Here is a 20,862-nt window from a genome sequence, read left to right as displayed (position 1 = left end):
TCACTCATTGGACACACAAATGCAGATGTTTGCCATCTAGTGGCAAAAGTTAGTATCAGCAGTCTAATTTTTCTAGAAAAGCGGCAATATTTTGCCGAGAAAAATTTAATCTAAACCCCATGTTTAAGAGGTGAGGGGAAAGTAAAGCCTAAGGAAGATCACACATCTAATTAGTTACACTATCCTAATACCCGCATCTCCTCTCTTCTTGACACTAAGTAGGAACAGGCCTGTTTAGAAAACCCTGGGAATATTATTCCAGGTTTTATGGATTTGAATTCACAAAGACATAAGTTCCATGAAAGCAGAATGACTATTCATCTAATTATCGCTAGCATCTAGAACAGTGCCTGAAACAATTCAAGAACTTAAATTTAATGAACATGTGAATGGCCGGTAGAAAAGCTGAAAATAGACCAGACTGTGTGGGTCACCTACCAGAGGAATTTCTAAAGTTCTAAGGAACAGAGTGATTGACAATTTTGTTTAATTCTCTTAAAATGTATGTAATACTTTACATTAAATTTGTGTAAAAGTATTAATTGTACTGTATATGCTTTTTAAAACGCACTCATGTCTAGAAGATCTATTATAAAATGCCCTTTAATTGATGAGCAAAACTAAGCCCATTTCTAAAACCATTCATAATAATTAAACTACTGTGCACATATGCAGCAGTTATAGACTATTTTGTCCTTCCTTTCTTGACATCCTGTTGTTCACATCAATAATATATGTTAGACTCTAAATATAGCATCATACACATGCAAAAATGTGGTCTGCTTCTGATATAGTTCCATGGTACAACACAAGAAACAAAGAAAAAATGTTGAGGACTAGATGTATTTGAGATAATTTCTGTTTTTATACCACCTTGTGAACAATGTTATCCATATTTTTAAAAAGCTATATATTTAGTTACCAAGGGGTACATGTGATGGAAATGGTTTCACCTTAATTCTATACCTGACACCTCAGTCATTCCTCAATTGTGTTTAAATTCCAGTGGAAAAGAGCACTCTGCCCTTCCTCAAAGCCGGAGAAACACCCTAAATTGAATGGCTCATTTTACCAGAGAACAGCCCAAGATAATGTACCCCTTGCCAATCCAGGCTATTAATCTACTTAAAAAAAATACAAAGTGTTTCTAAAGTGTTTCTCTAGCTCATTCAATCATTCTCTCAATCAAAATATTCTGTCTCTCTCTTCCATTAGTGGGTTTTAAAATTTAGCAGGCAGAAGTATCATTCAAGGTATTTATTTAAAACGCAGATTGACAGACCCTGCCCCCCCCCCATTCTAATTCAGCTGGTTTGGTTTCAATCCCCAAGACTACAGTTTAACTACCCCAGGTGATTTTGGTCAAATGATCCTAGGCCACAATGGTAGAAACATCACCTTAAATCCCTGTGATGGAAATCTTTTCAGTGATTATGAAAAGCCCTTAGGAGACCTGGCTACTTATAGCAGCTGGTGATCAACGAAAAATGACTCCTTCAAAAGTCCTGGCCACTAGAACAAGTTGGTGAGAAGAGCCCTAATTTGTTAGATGTTATCTGAGAGAACCATGCCTCTCAAAATGTTAGGGTCACCAGGGCAACCATTATATCCTTGCAGACAACGCTTTGAGCAAATGAAACTCTGAGTCTGACCTGGGATAATTTTATTATGTTCTGTATCATATTCATCAAGAACTCCTTACTGTTTATTAACATGTAAACTATCCTGTCATTATCAAAATACACTGAAAACTTGTAAACCTCAGATTTCTTCCCCCCCCCCCCAAAAGGAACAGTAAGAAGGAATTCATTCAAGAACAAATACTTAATGAGAGTACTACTGCCAAGCACAGTTTTAGACCCTTGGACTATATCATGAATGAAACATAACGTAAACATCTCTGCCCTGACAGAGATCTAAACCATCATTCAATTCAGTGAGCTGCTCATCCCCATTTCACAGTGTGTAAGTCCTGGGTACAGAGAAATAAATAATGGATGGCTCCTGATAAGAAGCTCAAAATCCAAAGGAAAACTTGGTATCTGCATAGTTTATTCTAGTGGAAACAAGTATGGCAAATGTTATCACATCCATGAGAATAATACACTCAAGGGGCATGGGGAATGAAAAGACGAATTGTCTTAGAGGAGGCACGCAGGTCCTCCTCCCGTTTGCAGGACCGCTAAGGCCAAAGCTAGGGAGCACATTTCAGGAAGTGTGGAGGGTCTACCTAGAGGCACGTCCCAGGACCCTCAAAGCAGGCTGACGTGGCCACAACGCCACAGCAGAGGGCGGAAAGGAAGAAGGGACTGAAAGTTATGGAGAGTGAAACTGTAATGGACTTTGACCTCATTGTAGAATAGGTAAAAGCAAACAAAGCAAAAAGACAAGTCAGAGGCCATCGGGACAGTGCGGGGGTGGGTTGCGGGGGGGGGGGGGGGGGGCGGGGAAGGCCTGTATCAAGAAAGTGGGAGTGGGAGTAGGAAGGAGGGAACTGATAAGACGGTTCAGGAAAATCCAGTAGGATTTAGAGACTGCACGAGAGGAGGGAGGGTATAAAGGAAATGCAGATTCGAGATGCTTCAAGTCTGAGCTCCTAGGATGACTGTGATGCAGTCAATTAATGCAGGAAAAAATAGGAGGAGCAGCATATTTTGGAGAAAGATGATGGGTTCCAGAGTCCAAATGGTACATCAGAGGTGCCTGATGGATATTCTTTGTGGAAATGTCCAACAGGGTGCCAGCGTGGAAACCTAGCACTCAAGGGAAGAGACATGGTCTGCAAAACTATGTCTACTGACACTTGAAGCCCTAAGTGCAGCTGAAATCACCAAGAGAGAGGATGTCAAGCGAGAAAGAGGTGAGTTGACTCCTGAGAAGAGATCTAGCATGAAAGGATAGGGAAAACCAGACACAAGAGTCAAAAGATCCAGGCCTGTGAATTTTGGGATCTTGGGTGAATCACTCAACAGGATGCAGAAATATTCTTTATATTATTTCACTGACTCAGACTACAGAAATCTCATACAGGTTCAAAGTTGTTTCCCCGTACTGTCTTGGCATTCTAGTTTTAAGTATTTCTTCTTAAGACACAACCAATCTTGCTGACAATTCTAGATTCCCTGACCATATCCCTGCTCTCCCACTATCCAGGAAAATTAATCTTCCAGAATTCTACCACAGACTGATTTTTCTAAATGACAAATAGGGTAGCAATAACAAACATTCATCATTATTAAGATTTCACTCTACAAAATTCTTAGGGGAATATTGATTACAAATTCTAAAGGAATTCTCTTTTCAACAAATGTGTCATATTGTGTCTTGACTTACTGGCATTCTAAGACACAGATCATTATGATGTTTTATTTTTTCTCCATACTTCTCCCTAAATTGTAGTTTTATTGCATATACAAGATTTTGTTGTCTTTGTTAAAGTTTTTCTGTTTTTATTCCAAACTTATATTCATTCATGAAACAAAAAAATATACATATATATGTGTGCATTAGATAGATTAAAATGTCCACATTCAGAATTCAAAATGAGTCACCTGTACTTTATGGATCTAAATGATGCAAAAGCTTAAATTTCAACATAAAAGTTAACGATCTGAGAGTGCATGTCATCAAACGTGATGATTTTAATCTGGCATCAAAAATGAGTGACCACTACACCTCCATTAGTCCACTGGCCGACATTAGCCTGAAGGCATAAGAATAGCTTGTGTCTTCTGGGGCAGTATTTGTGTGTTACTCTTACAAATCCGAAGTGTCTAGTATGATCCTGGGGGCAGAGAAAGTGCTGAACATAGACACACTTAACTAATCAGAAATTCAAAGCAAACAGATTTCTTTATTGCTGGGACACTTTAAGTGGATTGATTTTTATGCAGTGAAATCAGTCAATCTTTTAGAACACACTGCAGATTTAAAAATTAAGGAGGTAGATTTACATTTAAAGTCAGCTCACAAAAGTCTATTATTATCCCGGTTTTGTATGAATGTTAGGATAGATACAGAAAAATATCAGAGGATTATGCATCAAATTGTTAACCTCGGTTATCTTTGGGGGCACTGGATCATGATGGACTTCTATTTTTGACACAATATATTTCTTTCATGATTGAATTTTGTGTAATCCATATTATTTTTATAATGAGAAAAACAGCAAAACCACTATATTTACATATTTTATATGTCGATATGTATATTGAGCATTTTATGGGGATGACTCCATAGTAAGTACTTTAGGGCAATCAAAGACAAATGAAACATGGCATCATCATTCAAGCACTTCACACTCTAGTATCTGAAATAACTTATACACACACACACACAAATAAGAGTGAATGGGATCAGTGATAAAACTGAGAATCTGATAAAGCACTAAAAGATGAATTCACAGTGAAAAGTGTCATTTCAAGCACTTTGTCCTTGACAAACTGCTAAAATTTGGACCCATGAGGATGCGGAAGAAAGGGCATTCCAAGCAGCATGAGAACATGTGAAAATCATGAAAACGGCAGAGAGGGTGTACAGAACAGCAAGCACTGCGGGTAAAGTTAAAGGTGACCTTGAGACTTCAGACTGAATTTACTGTAAATCCAAACCACGGAACATATGGAATGCTAGCTGAATGCTGATGTAAGAGATTTCACTGTTATTCAATAGGTAATAGAAGGGGATGTCAGAGAAGTGTTTCGAGGATAGGAGGGAAAAATGATCAGATTTGATCTTCAATAAAAGTAGTCTCTAAAGTGGATTAGAAGAAGGGACTATAGTCAGTGAAATCAGCTGGGAAGCCTGGAGACTGAGAGAAACGTATAAAGGTCTGATTGCATCAGCATCACCTGGGGGTGTTAGAAATGCAGATTTCCAGGCCCCGCCCCAGCCCTCCTCAATCAGAGTCTGCCTTTTCACAAGATCCCCATGTGACCTGACTGCACATGAAAGTTGGAAAAGCCGTGAACTGAGGTGCTGGTAGTAGGAAAGACAAGAAACCAAGAGGCTGAGTGAGCGATTACTTGGCTGAATTATTACAGTTGGTTATCTGACTAAATGTGGGAAGCTATGCAAGAGAGCAAATCAAGATTACCTAGAAAACTCCAAGCCACAGGGTGGCCACCCTATGCGTGTGAACGGGAAACCTCAGGGGAGCAGGGTGAGGAGGAAACAAAGGAAGGCGGTGCCACCCAGCAAGCTCATGGAAATGCCACTTCCAGAAGCCACACCAGGCTTGCAGATGATGAGATGGGTGACCCACATTGAAAAGCAGTGGAAACCATGACAATGAATGAAGTCACAAAAGGAAAAGGGTGCAAGAAAGGCATGGGAGTCAACGGACGAGAAAGACCTGGGGAGCCTCACGCAGCTCAGGAGACGGGGCAGGGAGGCTGGAAGGCGGAAGAGGAACCAGAGGAGGAGGAGAGCCGGGGAAGTACAATGCTTTGAAAATGAAGGGTGGTTGTAGGTGCTGCTAAGAGATTAAAGGGGACGCCCGGGAAAGGGACTTTTCTTTGTGACTCAGAGGGGACAGGTGGTTTTTGGCCGAGTGGTTTCTGTGAACCTCCAGAGGATGGAAGCCAGAGAGCAAACGTTACAGTCAGAAGTCGGTAAAATTAGAGATATGTGGATGTTACTCACCGAGTGTAAATGAGAAGGTTAGGAATGAACATGAAAAGTTAGAAGGGGCGGAAAGGGCTAGGTTGACTTAACTTGAAACTACTGAACTTGAGAAAGATTTTCTTATGGAAGAAAGATCAGAAGTATTCCCATCATAATTTTCAGAATGATTAGGAAGGCCAACAGGCACAGTGAGTAGGAATTGGATTTCTGGCTCAGTTGTAAGGAGGTTCTGCCTCTCCCTGCTCTCTAGAAACGGAATGAGACGCGTTGCGAGCGTTAATTTCTCAAATCGTACAAACCACACAGTTGGACGATCACCAATGGGGAGTCACAAAGTAGGATGCCCTTCACTGATGAATTCTGTTGTGAGCCGAATGACGGCCCCCCAAAAGATATGTCTGTCTACGTCCTAATCCCCCAAACCCATGAATACTACCTGATATGGTAAAAGGGTGTGATACAGCTAAGGCTCTTGAAAGGAGGAGCTTGTCCTGGATTTTCTGGGTGAGCCCTGAATGCAATCGCACGCATCCTTATAAGATGGACACACAAAGGAGGAAACACACAGACAGAAAGGGAGGAGACGATCCGACTCCGGGCAGTGGTGAGAGGCAGTCACAGGTCGGGGAATGCAGCCAGCCACCAGAAGCTGCAAGGGGCAAGTACGGGTTCTCCGTTAGGGCCTTTGAAGGGAGTGTGGGAATTATGAGACAGTACATTTCTGTTGTTTTAAGCCCTAGGAAGCGAATACAATGTCTAACATCACCTTCCAATTCTGAGATTTCTTGAGCTGCTCTCACCTCATATTGATCATATGCTCCTGGAAGGCAGAGCCCCAGACTCACCCTTCTGAGCAGCCCAAAAAAGGAATGTCCACTGTGCCTGGCACATTAGATAATAACACCGACAGGAAAGTTACCACAGGGATATACACTCCTGTGCATAAGTGAAAAGCAGAGATGGCTGGATAGGTAGACAGATGATTGACAGATAGACAGAGAGATAGATTCATTTTACTCAAGCAAGTATTTATTAAAATGTACTTATTAAACACTCTCATGAACTTAGCTTCTTTAGAAAGAATCATAAATACTATCTGGGTTACCCTTGACTGTCGACTTTAAGATTAAAGATAGTGAGAACAACCAGAACTCAGATGAGGGACATGTGGCTTGTAGTTGCTTAGATACATTTTCAGTTTCTTATTATTAAATGAATTGAGGGGTTTAAAATAATTTATCACAGGGAAAGCAGAGTCGTAGCCGCACTCAAGGAAAGCTGAAAAAGGTTGGCTGGTTCTTGTGTGATGAGAAGGGTTTGGGGATAAAGAGGGAAGAAAGGAGGACCCCACGTAAAGGAACCTCGTGGCAATGCCAGTTTCCCTGCAGGGCTCCCTTCCCACGAGGTAATGCATGTGACATGTGTTATCACACATGTGAGAAATCATAGGCAAGGAAGACAGGAGGCTCTTTGCTTCCATTTCAGGTATGAGAACTTCTTTCCAACGCAACTGATTTGAGGGATCTCTGCATGAGAGAAGTTGTGCTTTTAGGCTATTTTGAACTAAAAAAATTGAAAATCACCAAAAATACCACTGTGCTCAATAATACTTTTAAATGAATGTACACAGATAGAGAGATACAGATAGAGATATAGAAAGACATAGAGATAGAAATACAGAGATAAATAAAGATAGATACATAGATACACAGATATAGACACATAGAACCCAATGATACTTGAAATGTATATGGATTCTTGGAGTCTACACAATACCACTGGATTGGGGTCCACTGGAGGTGAGAGCTGGCTGAATGAAACTTCAAATGGTTGTGGGCAAGAAGTGGTACCTAGCTAAGCAATAACTAGGTTTCTCTCCAGACTGGGTCCTGCCGGCAATTCGAATGAGGTAATCTACTCCAAAGTGATAAATACAAAAATACTGACAAAGGCTGTCAGCAGATGCCTTTTCCCAGAGCTTACTGACAGGATATTTTTGTATGAATCTAATGCCATGGCCATAGCTACCTGTGATCGATTAGAAGGCTTCAGTGGAAGAACATCAAAGCACCTCACGACCATAAAGGCACAGCCTTTGCAGTAGACATCTGGTAGCCCTCTCCTCTCTGACACCAGCTGGTAGTATTTTACTCTGGTTTAACCTCACCTGACTTTTATCTAAACAGCAGTCACTGGAGGATATCCTGCTCAACCCAGGATGTCTAGACGAGCACCACTTCCTGCGGTAGAGGTGACTGAAGGTAGAATATGTCATGGCTCAGCTGGTGTGCCGGATTTCAAGGGAACACCGGGGACAGGAAATAAGCTGGGGCTAGGCTAGAACAAATGACCTAATGAAGGATTAATTCCGTAGTGGAGAGTCAACAACTCAAATTACAGTGGCCAGGAGGAGCGTGGAGAACAGAGATTTGATACTGCCAACAATGACACACAAGGAGATTTGTCAAGTGGAACCTGGCAGCACAAGTCTCCAGGCAGAAATGATACACTGTCCCAAGGGTGGCCGTGCCTCAGGCCTAGCTAGGGGTTTGTCCACTTCAGGGCTGCAGCAGAGACTGGCAAGGGAAGGAGTAAACTCTTACTTCTGGACAGAAGTTCTTGGAAAGGGTGAGACTAACTGTCAAGGTCATGCTAAAGTCTTTCTAGGCACAACTTCAGTCCTGCAAATGCAAACTGAAAACATGAGAGAAGTTTAGCCCTATGAAATGGCAAATATGACAAGGGTTGCAGAAACCGAGGCTAGCTGGGCATGGGAATTAGTAGAGCTGACTAGGGTTAGGGCAGGTAATCCCATCTCAGACTCCCTTCTTCTGTGTCTGCGCCGGTTGATGCATCAGGAAGGCCAGCCCTCCCCCCACCCCCAGTCTCACCAGAACAGGGCTGGGGAAGGCAAGAGCTCAAACCCCACAGCGCATCCGCCAGCTACTGTGGTTTTTTTCCACCATTGTTCCTCCTCAGAGTGTTCACATTCTAGCTGGCCTCAGGATGAGCTGGCACAGCTGGTGGGAAGAAGATGGCAGTGGCTCAAATATTCCTTCTGTTGGCTCGCTGTCATCGCCAGTAGATCCCAGGTCCTGTGTCAGCGTGGCAAGCCGCAGCTGCACCTCCGCAGAGGAAGTCTGAGAAGGTGCACGCCAGCCAGAGAACTTGGCCCTTAGGAGCTGATGAGCAGGAAGTTCCAACAGGTGGGGAGCACAAAACTGCCAGCCTGAAGGGGAGAGCCTGCCAGAGGCAGGGGAGTCTGCAAGCCGCCCAAACTTCTGGACAAAAGGGAACACACAGTAGCCAACTACTGAGCCAGAGGGATACCTACACACTGGCTCTCCACGCTCCACGCCAAGCAATATAAAGGTGGGTGGGCAAGCAAATCGCGCACTGCATTTTACAGTGCTTCAGAGACTGATCAAAAAGTGCGTGCACAGGCATGATGCCTTTCAACCCTCAAATCCACTCTGCAACTACTGTACGATCATCTCCATCTGTGCACTGGGAAAGACATGCTCTGGAGAGGGAACACAGTTTTCCTGTAAGGCCCACTGTGATTCAACATTTGCAGCAGCTTCACTGCATCAAAACTGTCTTTATTTCTTTGTTTGAAGACAATGCTAATGCAGATCTGTACTGCACAGGATATGCAACTTTTAGGGAATGGAGATGTCTAACAGAGCTCTCTAGAGGTGCTGGGTTCACAACGGAAAGGGGGTACCCTTGGCACTTGCACAGCCTTTCTGCGGAGCGTCCACGGAGGAAGAAGTACAGTGACAACTGATTTAGGATTCAAAGAGGCTACTTTGAATTTGATAGGAACAAGGACCACTTCCTTAATGGAGAAGATAGAGCCTGCCAGATTCGAGAAATTGAAATTAATTTCTAATTTGACTAGCTTTGCCTCCTGTCAAATTCCTTCGATGATCTCTTCACATTTTCCCTCTAAAATTAAAACTTTCCATTCAGGGTGAAATTTTATCCCAAAGTTCTGTTAAGACTAATAACCAGGATAGGGATTCCCCTGGACTAAATGAGATTGATAGGTGAAAAATCTTGTGGAACATGTCACTGCCATCACACCTGGGAAAAGCACTGCATTCAAGGATTAAGCATGAGACACATTTTATTATCCTGATTAATTTTAAAAAATCACCATGGTGGAGGGATTTTACTATTGTTTTTTACTGCAGCCATATATGCCTTTTTGATACTCTTCTGTAAGAAAAACGTGTTTTAAATTCACCAACCTATTGTGTAAAATAAAACATTTCCAGTCACTCACTGATACTCCAGAACCACAACGCGAGGAAAATGCTATTAGTCACAATACATTATGACATCAAATTAGGTCCCATAAGTGAAGGACAGATGCATCTCTCTGCGTCCTGATCAGAGGCTCATGCTTCACAGGCGTCACAGTTCATTCATCTCCTATCTGAAGTGCCACTACATCACAGCTGTTCTCAACATAAACTTCCCTGCACTGCAAACAAGACCCAGTTTCTTAATAGTTACACTGACAATGTCCAGGCCATTTAGGGGTAAGCAACTAATTTTGCCAATGTTAACAACTTTATTACGCGAGAACACCATGTTGGCTCCGGGAACGATAGAGAAAATTACTTTCTTATGTTCAAATACACAAGGCAGCTTTGCTTTTTAATCATATGATTTAATTTTCTGTCTAATCAGTTTCCTGGTATGGATTCAAGAAATTCTAGTTCTGCAAATTTCGTATTTTTTTCTAGGCTCATGTTCAACAGGTTGTCTGCAATCAAATGCTAAAATATCATGCAAAGAAGTTCATGTTTTTACACACTTAAAATAACAAAGTTTCTTTTTGTAAGGAAATAAATCAGCTGTCTTTATAAGGAAGAGAAAATGAAAGGGTGCACCCTAAAGAACTTTTAAGTATGCCTAAATAATCTTCAGAAATAAATAATATTTTTGAAGTTGCCTAAATAATCTTCAGAAATAAATAATATTTTTGAAGTTATATTTTTACCTTTTGTCCCAGGAAGAAAAATAAGGTAATATACAATCACCCATTTCTCTAAACTTTAAAGGAAAGTTTCCTAAATAACTTTAAATGCAGGTTTAATGCAGACCTACTCATTACTGTAACACTCTGGATCATTCTGTAAATCTTAACCAATTCCATAAACTTGCTTTCCTTTTTCCCAAATTACACTTTTCTCATAATTTTCCATGCAAAAGGTATATACACTGTCGAGGATCCTTTTCAAAATCTACTTTTCATCTCATATTCTTTTTAAAATATCAAGCACATTGGAATATGGGTTGTTATTTAAAAGTCAGTATTTCAATACTACTATTTTCATATTAAATTCAATCTTATACCACCCTCCCCAGCCTACAGAAACAGTCTAAATCAGACCTGCAATGTAATTAATTTTAAATTAGTAATTTAAGCTCGTTATAGTTCCATATGGAAACCCATTTCAAAATTTATGTGCTTTCTAGCTTAACAATAGCTAATTACATATTAAGCTAATTGCAACAAACCATGTAAACAAAATCTAAAGATAGGTTATTCAGTGATAGGAGTGTATGATCAAAACCACGTATCTGTGGCATGCTGAATCCACACTGGAGAGGCACGCGTGTTCTACGTATATTCCACAGTACCAGCTCCCATAACAAGAGGGTGCACCCAACGCCATATCTATCCCACCACCGTATCTATCCCACCACATTTGGAACAGAAAGACCTCAGGTTTTTTTTTTTTTTCTTCTTCTTCTTAATTAATAAGCTACTACCACAACCCTGTCTATATGCATGGATTTGTTCCAGCGTCAGCTCTCCCCTTTCTGAAGTGTATGTTCTTGTGCAGTGCCTCTTAAGTAAATACAGGGGCATTGTTTTAAACACAGAAAATAGTGATGAATGCTTCATGCAATACAATGATCTCACAACATATGATTATCTGGCACTATATAAGCAGCCAATATACTTTTTACAAAGATTATTTTTCCAAACATAACCCCAAAAGACCCCACATGGAGGACTACTGGCTTGCTGGCATTCAGAGGCCAAGAGAGAAATGAAAGGTCTGTGCAAAGCATACAGTGAAATAATCAGTGTCCTTAACAACATAAACGCTTAGATAAATACATTTACCTCCTAAGGAGAGCCATCGTTTCACATTGCAAACACGGACACCGGGAGGGAAGCATATCCTTACAGCCATCGAACAGGTTCAAATAGCACTTGCAGACAAATGAATGTTTGCGTTTTGAAATCTGTCCATATGGGATGCAATTCCCAAACCTCTGCTTCCTCTACCACTTCCAACCTGCGTGCTAGGAGAGTCGCACACACGCCGAACAGGATCACCATGCCAGCACGCAGAAGCGCCAAGTAGACAAGTGAATTCTGCTGCTCGAGTCAACCCTCCCCTAACCCCCACCGCTTCAAATCACACAGAAATTAACCCAGCTGTAAGGAGGCTGCGCTGGGGGAGGGCTCCAGAGAGAAGATCCGCCGCAATCCAGCGGCTGCCACTCCGCGAGCGCAAACTCTGCCTGGGTCAGTAAAGACGCGCACCCGGGCTCTGTACCTTCCGCCCAGGTGTTAACACTAAGTGCCAAACTGGCCTCTTCGTCCCTGAAATGCAATCCGAGGTAGCGGCCCCACTGCGAGGTTGGCGGGTGTCTGCTTTAACCTTCTTAAAAGGGTTAGGAAATCAAATGGGGAGACCCACACACGCACCACACACACACACACACACCCCGACCCAAGAAGCTCCTCTTGTCCGGACACTCCGTGCCTCGGATTCCGCATTCGGCGGACAGAGAAACCAAGCGCAGGAGCGCCGGGTGGGGCATCCCAGGTTCTTTCCCGGCCACCGCTCGTATTATTCTCGTCGCTTTCCCCGCACATGGTCACCCCGGCGTTTCCCACCCTTGGTCCCAGAACTCCAACTCCGCACCAGATCCCGCTCTCTCCAGGTTCAAGCCTCCACCTGGCCCCCCAAATCGACAGACCAACTCTCCTCCCTCCCCAGTACCCGCTTTCAACTCCCCATAGCAAGGACATTTCCTACTCGCGCAGAAAACTTTTTCCTCCTTTTCCAACGCGATAAGGCAAAAAACTAGGTCAGCCGATACCGCCACCCGCTTTGCCCAGCGCCGGGTTGGCGCGGGCCGTCCTTACCTGGCCGCTGCGCTCCAGGTGGCCGTCCCACGCCGGTCGTCTGCGCTTCCCCAAAGCGCGGGAGGCGCCCGGTCCACCGTCCGTTGGTCGCCTCCCGCTCGGCGTTCAGGAAGCGAGTGTCCTAGGACCGCGCGCCCATGCCCGGAGCCGCCCTTCGGTTCATCGCCTGTCTTCCCAGAAGCGCCGCTGCCGCCCCGGCGAACTGAGGAGGAGCGTGGGGATCCGGGATGGTACCGACTTGCCCCGCGGTGTGCGCTCCCGGGTCCGAGAGCGCTCCGCCCGCGGGCAGCTGCGGCCGCGCGTCACATGCCGCCTCCGGGCAGCAGCCGCGGCACCTGCCCAAGCGGCGGCGCTCCTGGCTCCGCACTGCCGCCCCCGCGCCTCGGGCTGCCTGCACGATCTAGCCCTTTCGGTTCACGTCCTTTTCCCTCTGTCTCCCCGCTCACTTCTTTCCCCCCCTTCTCCTTTCCGTCTCCTCCTTTATCTTGTATTCTCTTTTTCCAAAAGCAGATGCCAGGCGCTTCAAGTGAGAGGAGGGTCTTTCCTTCCTCGCGAACTCTTCCTCTGCCTGGTGGTGGCGGTCGTGGCTACTGCTGGCCGCTCCTCCTCCTCTGCCTCCCCCGCTCCTCCCTCCTCCCCCCGCCCCCGCGCCCCGGCTGCGTGCTGGTGTAATGCACAAGCTGCCTGGGTGAGACCCAAACCTGCCGGCCTTCTGAGCATGCCCAATTGCCCCGCCGGCGTGGCGCTCGCCTCCCGCGTGCTCGCTCGGCTCCGCCGGCCGCGCCTGCTCGGGGGCGAGGGCGCCCAGCTGTGCGAGAGCCCAGCGTCCTCCTCGGGCGGGCTCCCTGAAGACGCAAGACTCACCCACCCACCCAGCCCGGGCACACGTGTCCCCTAATTGTGCCCCTGGTGCTTCAAGGACGGCTTTTGTTGGCCAGTTAGTTTCGTCGTGTTCTCTTCTAAATTGGTTTGCTTGAACTGCCTGGAAGTATTGGAAGGACGTAGATTCTTGGGCACAACTTACTGATGATAGAACATCAGCTCAGTTACAGTATACGCCTCGGTTGAAAACCTTTCCCCAGAGAGCAGCCTGATGCATTTATTTTTTGACATTTAGTGAGAGTTTGTTCATACAGAGCAATGTACTAATAAAGGACTTCTTGGCTTTTCCTTCTCTAGAAGTTTACGCCTTAGGAGTAAATGAGACAAACGTGTGTGAAAAAGACACAGGTGTGCGGACACACACAAACACACAGTTTTTTTTTTTTTAATCAGAAAAAAAAAGGACTTGCTAGCCAGGCTTTTAAGTTTCACATATAACTCAAGGGGAATGGGAAGCTAAAAAGAAAGAAAAGGGAAGGAAGGGAGGGAGGAAGGAACGGAAGGGAAAAAAAGGAAAGAAAGGAGGGAAAAGGAAAGAAGGGAGGGAAAAATAAATTTCTTACTAAACACTTTCAGCTAACTAGTGGAAAGATCTCAAAGTGGCAAAGATGCCAATGAGGTTACCCCACAGAAGGGTATTTTAAAGAGTATGCAAGGAAAGATTATAAGAGAATCCCACAAAGAAGGACAAAGAAAATCAACAGTGGTAACTGGAAAAAAAAATAAGAAAAAAAAAGAGCACAGTATGAAATTAAACCTTTTAACAATATTAAAAGAGGCAAAATGATTTTGTTAATTCTATTTGGAGCAAGACAAACAGAAAAAGGTAAACCTCTTCTTGGAGAAAATAAGTAATACTAAGGGAAGAGAGAAATATAAATATATACCTTCCTTTCTGAGTCTATATAGTTCCTTCTAGGTAGAACAATCTTTAGGAGAGAAGGGACTAAACATTGATTAGAGAGAATTAAGATTATAATAGGAAAAAAGATAATGAGAAAACGTGTGGCTACTTAAAGTGATTCAAATACCCAAGCTCAGGTGAATTACATGCAGAATACTAGCATGACAATAATATCAATATATAAGCCATCTTGTTTGGATAACCCTCAGATGGAAATAACAACAGTTGTCTTCATATATTCCCCTAATCTTCAAAGCAAACTTGCACACAAATATTTTATCCCCATTTAATAAAGCACAGGAATTTAAAGGTCTAAGTAAATTGCCTGTTACATAGCTAGTAAGAGGAGTGTGAAATTGCTATTTGCCTGTGGGAACAGGGGTAACTTTGATAATATTTGGTAAATCCATAAGTAACAGACAAGGGGCCAGAAGAATGGGCATAGAGATATGTTCTATTTTTTTAAGTAGATTCTGTTGTCTACACAGTGATTAAGTTTGAGATGGATCCCTGGCAATATTCTATAGAAGATCCTGAAATGAATTTTTTGGCAGTAGTCAGAAAAGAATAGGAAACAACTACAATGTAGTAAAAATATCTTACCAGGTTAACTTCATTTCTCTTTGTAAGTAGCCATTAAACTCATACATATGGCATTTTCTAATTTCAGCCAACCTTCCTATTATCTTTACGAACAAGGTAAATGTAAACTTGTGTTAATATTAAACAAACTAAAAACTAACAGTTTGGACAGCGTTGCCCCAAATGTCCTAGTAAGTAGATTCTTGCTAGATCAGAGTAAGGTGTTTGATTCTGAGCTTACTGCCCTACTGTTCAGCAGATTTATCAAATTATACTTAAGAGAAAAATATAAAAGGGATACTTATTAGATTTGAGAATGAACCAAAGGAGGGGCAGTGCTAACTTGCAAGATGCCAAAATCAGAACCCAAAGAGTACTTTACTTTGGATGCTGATCTAAAACAAAGGAGATAAACTAGAACTAAAATATATTTTGAAATCCTGCATTTTAGGTTTGTTTTTAAAAAGAACAGGATAAGCATAAGATTTATTCATTTATTCAATTATTAGACAAGACTTTGGATATGGACAAGACAGACAGTTTAGCCTTCTACCATAAAATAACTACGTAACCTGGACGAAATATATAAAACTACATTTTCAGTTATTAAAAGCAACCAACACGGGGCTACAATGTTTGCGTCAGCAGCCCACTCACACAGATATTTCCCTAGGGGCCATTTTTTCCAGCAGAAGTACTGGAAAGTTGAGACTAAGCAGCGAGTTTCACCAGGCAGAGGACACGTAGCTCAAGAGCTTGGAGCTGCAAAGGTAACTGAGATTTGGGAGGGCACGAGAGAGAGGGGCATGGAAAGGAAACCCCAAAAGTCTCTGCGGAAATTCCTGTGCATTCCTTAGCCGAATGCCTACGCTGCATAGTCCCAGGGCAAGATTCTGGAAGCCTGATAGAGTATAGTGGCTGAGAAGTGGAAATTTGAGTACAGATCCTGAAAAAATCACACAATTCTGGGGAGATATTTAAGTTGGGACTTTGGTGAACACCTTAGACATTTGGTTGAGACCACCCCAAAGGATACTTTCTGGGTGTACAAATAACGCCCTAGGAAAATGAATAAAAGCAAAATAGATTTGCCCTAATAATACTAGACCTTTTCAGCATTAAGATGATCCACCAACGCTTTAACTATCTGCCAGAGCACAACTCAAAATTCATTAGAGGAAGAAAATCTAAGCTAGAACTTTTACAAATGCAGTATGCAATAAAAACTTAGTAGACACGAAAAGAAGGAAAAAAAGAAGAAATTTGATGACAAAAATTAATAATAATACATTTAATAGACAGAGACCAAGAAATGATCTGGAATTAATAGTCAAGGACTTTTAAATAACCATAAATAATATATTAAGTAAACTACCCTGGAAATGGGATAAATGAATACAAAGATAGAGAATTTCAGCAGATTATTACATTCTATGAAAAAGAATAAAATGAGCTTTTTGGACTGCCAAATCAAGAACTAACTAGATCGATGGCACCTGGGCAAAACAGGAGATGGGGCTGATGGTCTCAAATACAAGCCCATAGAAAATATCTGGAAAGAGGAGGAGGACATTCAAAGAAACAATGCATGAGACCTTTCCACATCTGATGAAAGATGTCAACCCAGAAATTCAAGAAGTTCAATGACCCCAAAGCAAAGAAAACATCAACGAGGTCCATAAGATTCAAATTGTTGAAAAGCAAAGATAAAAAGAAAATATTTAGACCAGCCAGAAGAAAAAAATGTCACCTTTGGAGGAAAAATATGAATGAACACTGACTTCAACAGAAAAATAATGGAAGCCAGAATATAATAAAAGACATATTTAAGGGACTGAAAGGAACAAGAAACCTGTCAAGCTAGAATTCTATGCCCATTGAAAAAAAAGCTAAAATTGCAGGTGGGAAAAGATACACTCAGATAGACAAAAGCTGAGAGGATTCATTGTCAGCTAACCATAAACTACAATATCTATTGAAGGATATTCTTTAAGGTGAAGGAAAGTGATCCTGGTCTGAATCAGAGAAGTGTAAGGAAAAATAAACAGCTCCATAAAAGGTAAATGTATGAGAAAATAGAAAGACTGCTAACTGTTTAAAGCATAAATAATGGGACTATTTTGTGGGTTTTTTTAAAATAAATTTATTTATTTATTTTTGGCTGCATTGGGTCTTCGCTGCAGTGCATGGGCTTCTCATTGGGGGTGGCTTCTCTTGTTGTGGAGCACGGGCTCTAGGTGCGTGGGCTTCATTAGTTGTGGCACATGGGCTCAGTAGTTGTGGCTTGCGGGCTCAGTAGTTGTGGCTTGCGGGCTCTAGAGCACAGGCTCAGTAGTTGTGGTGCACGGGCTTAGTTGCTCCGTGGCATGTGGGATCTTCCTGGACCAGGGATCAAACCTACATCCTGTGTATTGGCAGGCGGATTCTTAACCGCTGTGCCACCAAGGAAGTCCCCCTTGTGGGGTTTAAAACATTCACTGAAGTCTAACATATAATAACAATAACACTAAGGTGGAAAGATTAAATATTCTCTTCTTGAATTTGGTAATGATTTAAGGTATAGAGTATTAAGGATGCTTCTTTTTTAGTGTAACCAATGGAAGAATGATACCTATAGGTATAAAAAAAGAAGGTAATAGAGAAGATAAAGTTGAATTGTCAACCATATTTGATTGATGTGAAAGAAGGCAGAAAAGGAAGAATGAATGAACAAAGAACAGATGGGGCAAACAGAAAACAATAGCAAGATAGAAAACGTAAAATCCAACTGTATTATTAATTATATCAAATATAGATGGCCTTTAAAAAGACAAATATTTTTCAGAATGGGTTAAAAAATTACCCAACTATTTGTTGTTTACAAGAAACAAACTTTAAATGTAAGAATATAGAACGGTCGAAAATAAAAGATGGAAAAATTCTACCATGGAAATATTAAACACTTTAAGATGTTGAATCTCTTCAAATGGGTCTATAGTTCCAGTGTGATCCCAATCAAAATCCCTACATTGTATGTGTGTATGAATTAACAAGGTGATTCTACAAATTTTAGGTAAATGCATGGGAACTAGAGTAGTTAAAACAGTACTGAAGAATTTAGAAATTGGACTTTTAGGCTTCCTACCAGATTTTCAAATTATTATAAAGCTACAGTAATCAGGACATTATGGTATTGGCAGAAGGAAAAGAAAATAGACAAATATAGGTTCTAAAGTTCGTACGAAGACACTGTGGACACAGAATAGCCAGCTCAATACTGAAGGAAAAGAACGAAGTTGGAGGACTGACATTACCCAACTTCAAGACTTATTATAAAGGTATGTAATCAAGATAGTGAGGGAGTTTGGGATTGACATGTACACACTGCTATATTTAAAATGGATAAACAACAAGGACCTACTGTATAGCATAGGGAACTCTGCTCAATATTATGTAACAACCTAAATGGGAAAATAATTTGAAAAAGAATAGATACATGTATATCTACATATATCTATACAGTATATGTATAACTGAATCACTTTACACCCGAAACTAACACAACATTGTTAACCAACTATATTCAAATAAAAAATAAAAAGTTTAGAAAAAGCTATGCAATCAAGATAGTGTGGGAATTGCGAAAGAATAGAAAAATAGATCGATGGCACAGAATAGACAGCCCAGGCATAGGCTTCGAAAAATATAGCTAATTAATTTTTGGTAAAGGAACAAAGGCAGTACAATGGAAAAGAGATAGTCTTTTCAATAAATGGTGCTGGAACAACTGTACATCCATCCACATGCAAAAAAATTGAATCTAGGAAAAAAGCTTACATTTTTCACAAAAATTAACTCGAAATGGATCACAGATCTAAATGTAAAATGCAAAACTATAAAGCTCCAAGAAGATAGCATAGGAGAAAAACTCAGTGCCCATGAGTATGGCAATGACTTTTTAGGTACAACACCAAAGATATGATTTGTGAAAGAAATAATTGATAAGATGGACTTCATTATGATTAAAATCTTCTGCTCTGTGAAAGGCAATGCCAAAAGAATGAGAAGAGAAGCCACAGACTGGGAGAAAATATTTGCAAAAGACACATCTGATAAAGGACCACTATGCAAAATATACAAAGAACTCTTAAAACTCAATAAGAAAACAAACAATCCTTTTAAAAAATGGGCCAGGGGCTTCCCTGGTGGCGCAGTGGTTGAGAATCTGCCTGCTAATGCAGGGGACACGGGTTCGAGCCCTGGCCTGGGAAGATCCCACATGCTGCAGAGCGGCTGGGCCCGTGAGCCACAACTGCTGAGCCTGCGCGTCTGGAGCCTGTGCTCCGCAACGAGAGAGGCCCGCGCAGCGCGATGAAGAGTGGCCCCCGCTTGCCACAACTGGAGAAAGCCCTCGCACAGAAACGAAGACCCAACACAGCCAAAATCAATCAATCAATCAAACATACGCATCTGATTCAAGATCCTCATTAAAAAAAAAAAAAAAAAAAAAAAAAAAAGGCCAAAGACCTTAACAGACACCTAACTAAAGAAAATATGTAGATGGCAAATAAGGATATGAAAAGATGCTTCACATCAGGGAAATGCAAATTAAAACAACTGTGAGATACAACTACACACCTATTAGAATGGCCCAAATCTGGAACACCAAATTCTGACGAGGATGTGGAGCAAAGGAACTCTCATTCGTTATTGGAAAGAATGCAAAATGATACAGCCATTTTGGAAGACGTTTTGGCAGTTTCTTACAAACAAGATATACTCTCACCATATGATCCAACAAGTGCACTCCTTAGTATTTACCCAAAGGAGTGGGAAACATGTCCATACAAAAATCTGAACATGAATGTGTATTGCAGCTTTATTCATAATTGCCAAAGCTTAGAAGTAACCAAGATGTCCTTCAGTGGGTGAATGGATTAATAAACTGATACATCCAGACAATGTAATATTATTCAGCACTAAAATGAAATGGGCTATCAAGCCATGAAAAGACATGGAAGAACCTTAAATGAATATTACCAAGTGAAAGAAGCCAATCTAAAAAGTCTATGTATTGTATGATTCCAACTATAAGAGATATACTGTAAAAGGAAAAACTATGGAGGCAGTAAAAAGATTGGTGGTTGCTAGGGATTGGAGGGGAGGAAAGGATGAATAGATGGAGCACAGAGGATTTCTAGGGCAGTGAAAATACTCTGATACCAAAATGATGGCTACATGCCATGATAAATTTGTCTATAGAGAGTACAATGCTGAGAGTGAACTGCAATGTAAACTATGGACTTTGGGTGATTATGTTGTGCCAATGTATGCTTATGAGTTGTAGCAAATGTACCATTCTGGTGAGGGATGTTGATAATGCGGGAAGCCGTGCATGTGTGCAGACAGGTGGTAATGGGAAATCTTTGTATCTTCCCCTCAATTTAGCTGTTAACTTAAAACTGGTCTAAAAAAACCAAGTCTTAAAAAAATAAAATTCAAAAAACAGTGGAAAGTAATGGAAAATTCATAAATAAACTCACACATTTATTTTAACTTGATTAACAATCAAATCAAGAACAGAGTAAATGAATTTACGGTGGTAGATAGTTACTTGATTGGAGGGGAGTATTTACGAGGAAGGGAAAAGAAGAAATTTGTGGGGTGGGGATAATGTTCTATCTTGATCTGAATGGTGGTTACC

General features: G+C 41.6%; 1 protein-coding gene across 1 annotated transcript in view; it reads right to left on the bottom strand.

The window, feature by feature from the left end:
* The window catches only part of CHRM3 (cholinergic receptor muscarinic 3), a 523,518-nt gene extending 510,665 nt beyond the window's left edge, over window positions 1-12,853 (bottom strand). Inside the window, exon 1 of the mRNA XM_007170796.2 lies at window positions 12,812-12,853. The gene's annotated coding sequence lies outside the window, so the exon portion shown is untranslated. The remainder of the gene's footprint in view (window positions 1-12,811) is intronic.
* Window positions 12,854-20,862: the final 8,009 nt, after the last annotated feature.

This window comes from Balaenoptera acutorostrata, chromosome 16 (genome assembly GCF_949987535.1).
Source record: "Balaenoptera acutorostrata chromosome 16, mBalAcu1.1, whole genome shotgun sequence".
In the NCBI taxonomy this organism is placed as follows: Eukaryota; Metazoa; Chordata; class Mammalia; order Artiodactyla; family Balaenopteridae; genus Balaenoptera; species Balaenoptera acutorostrata.
Note: the sequence above shows the minus strand (reverse complement) of the source record. Positions and strands in the feature narration are given on the sequence as shown.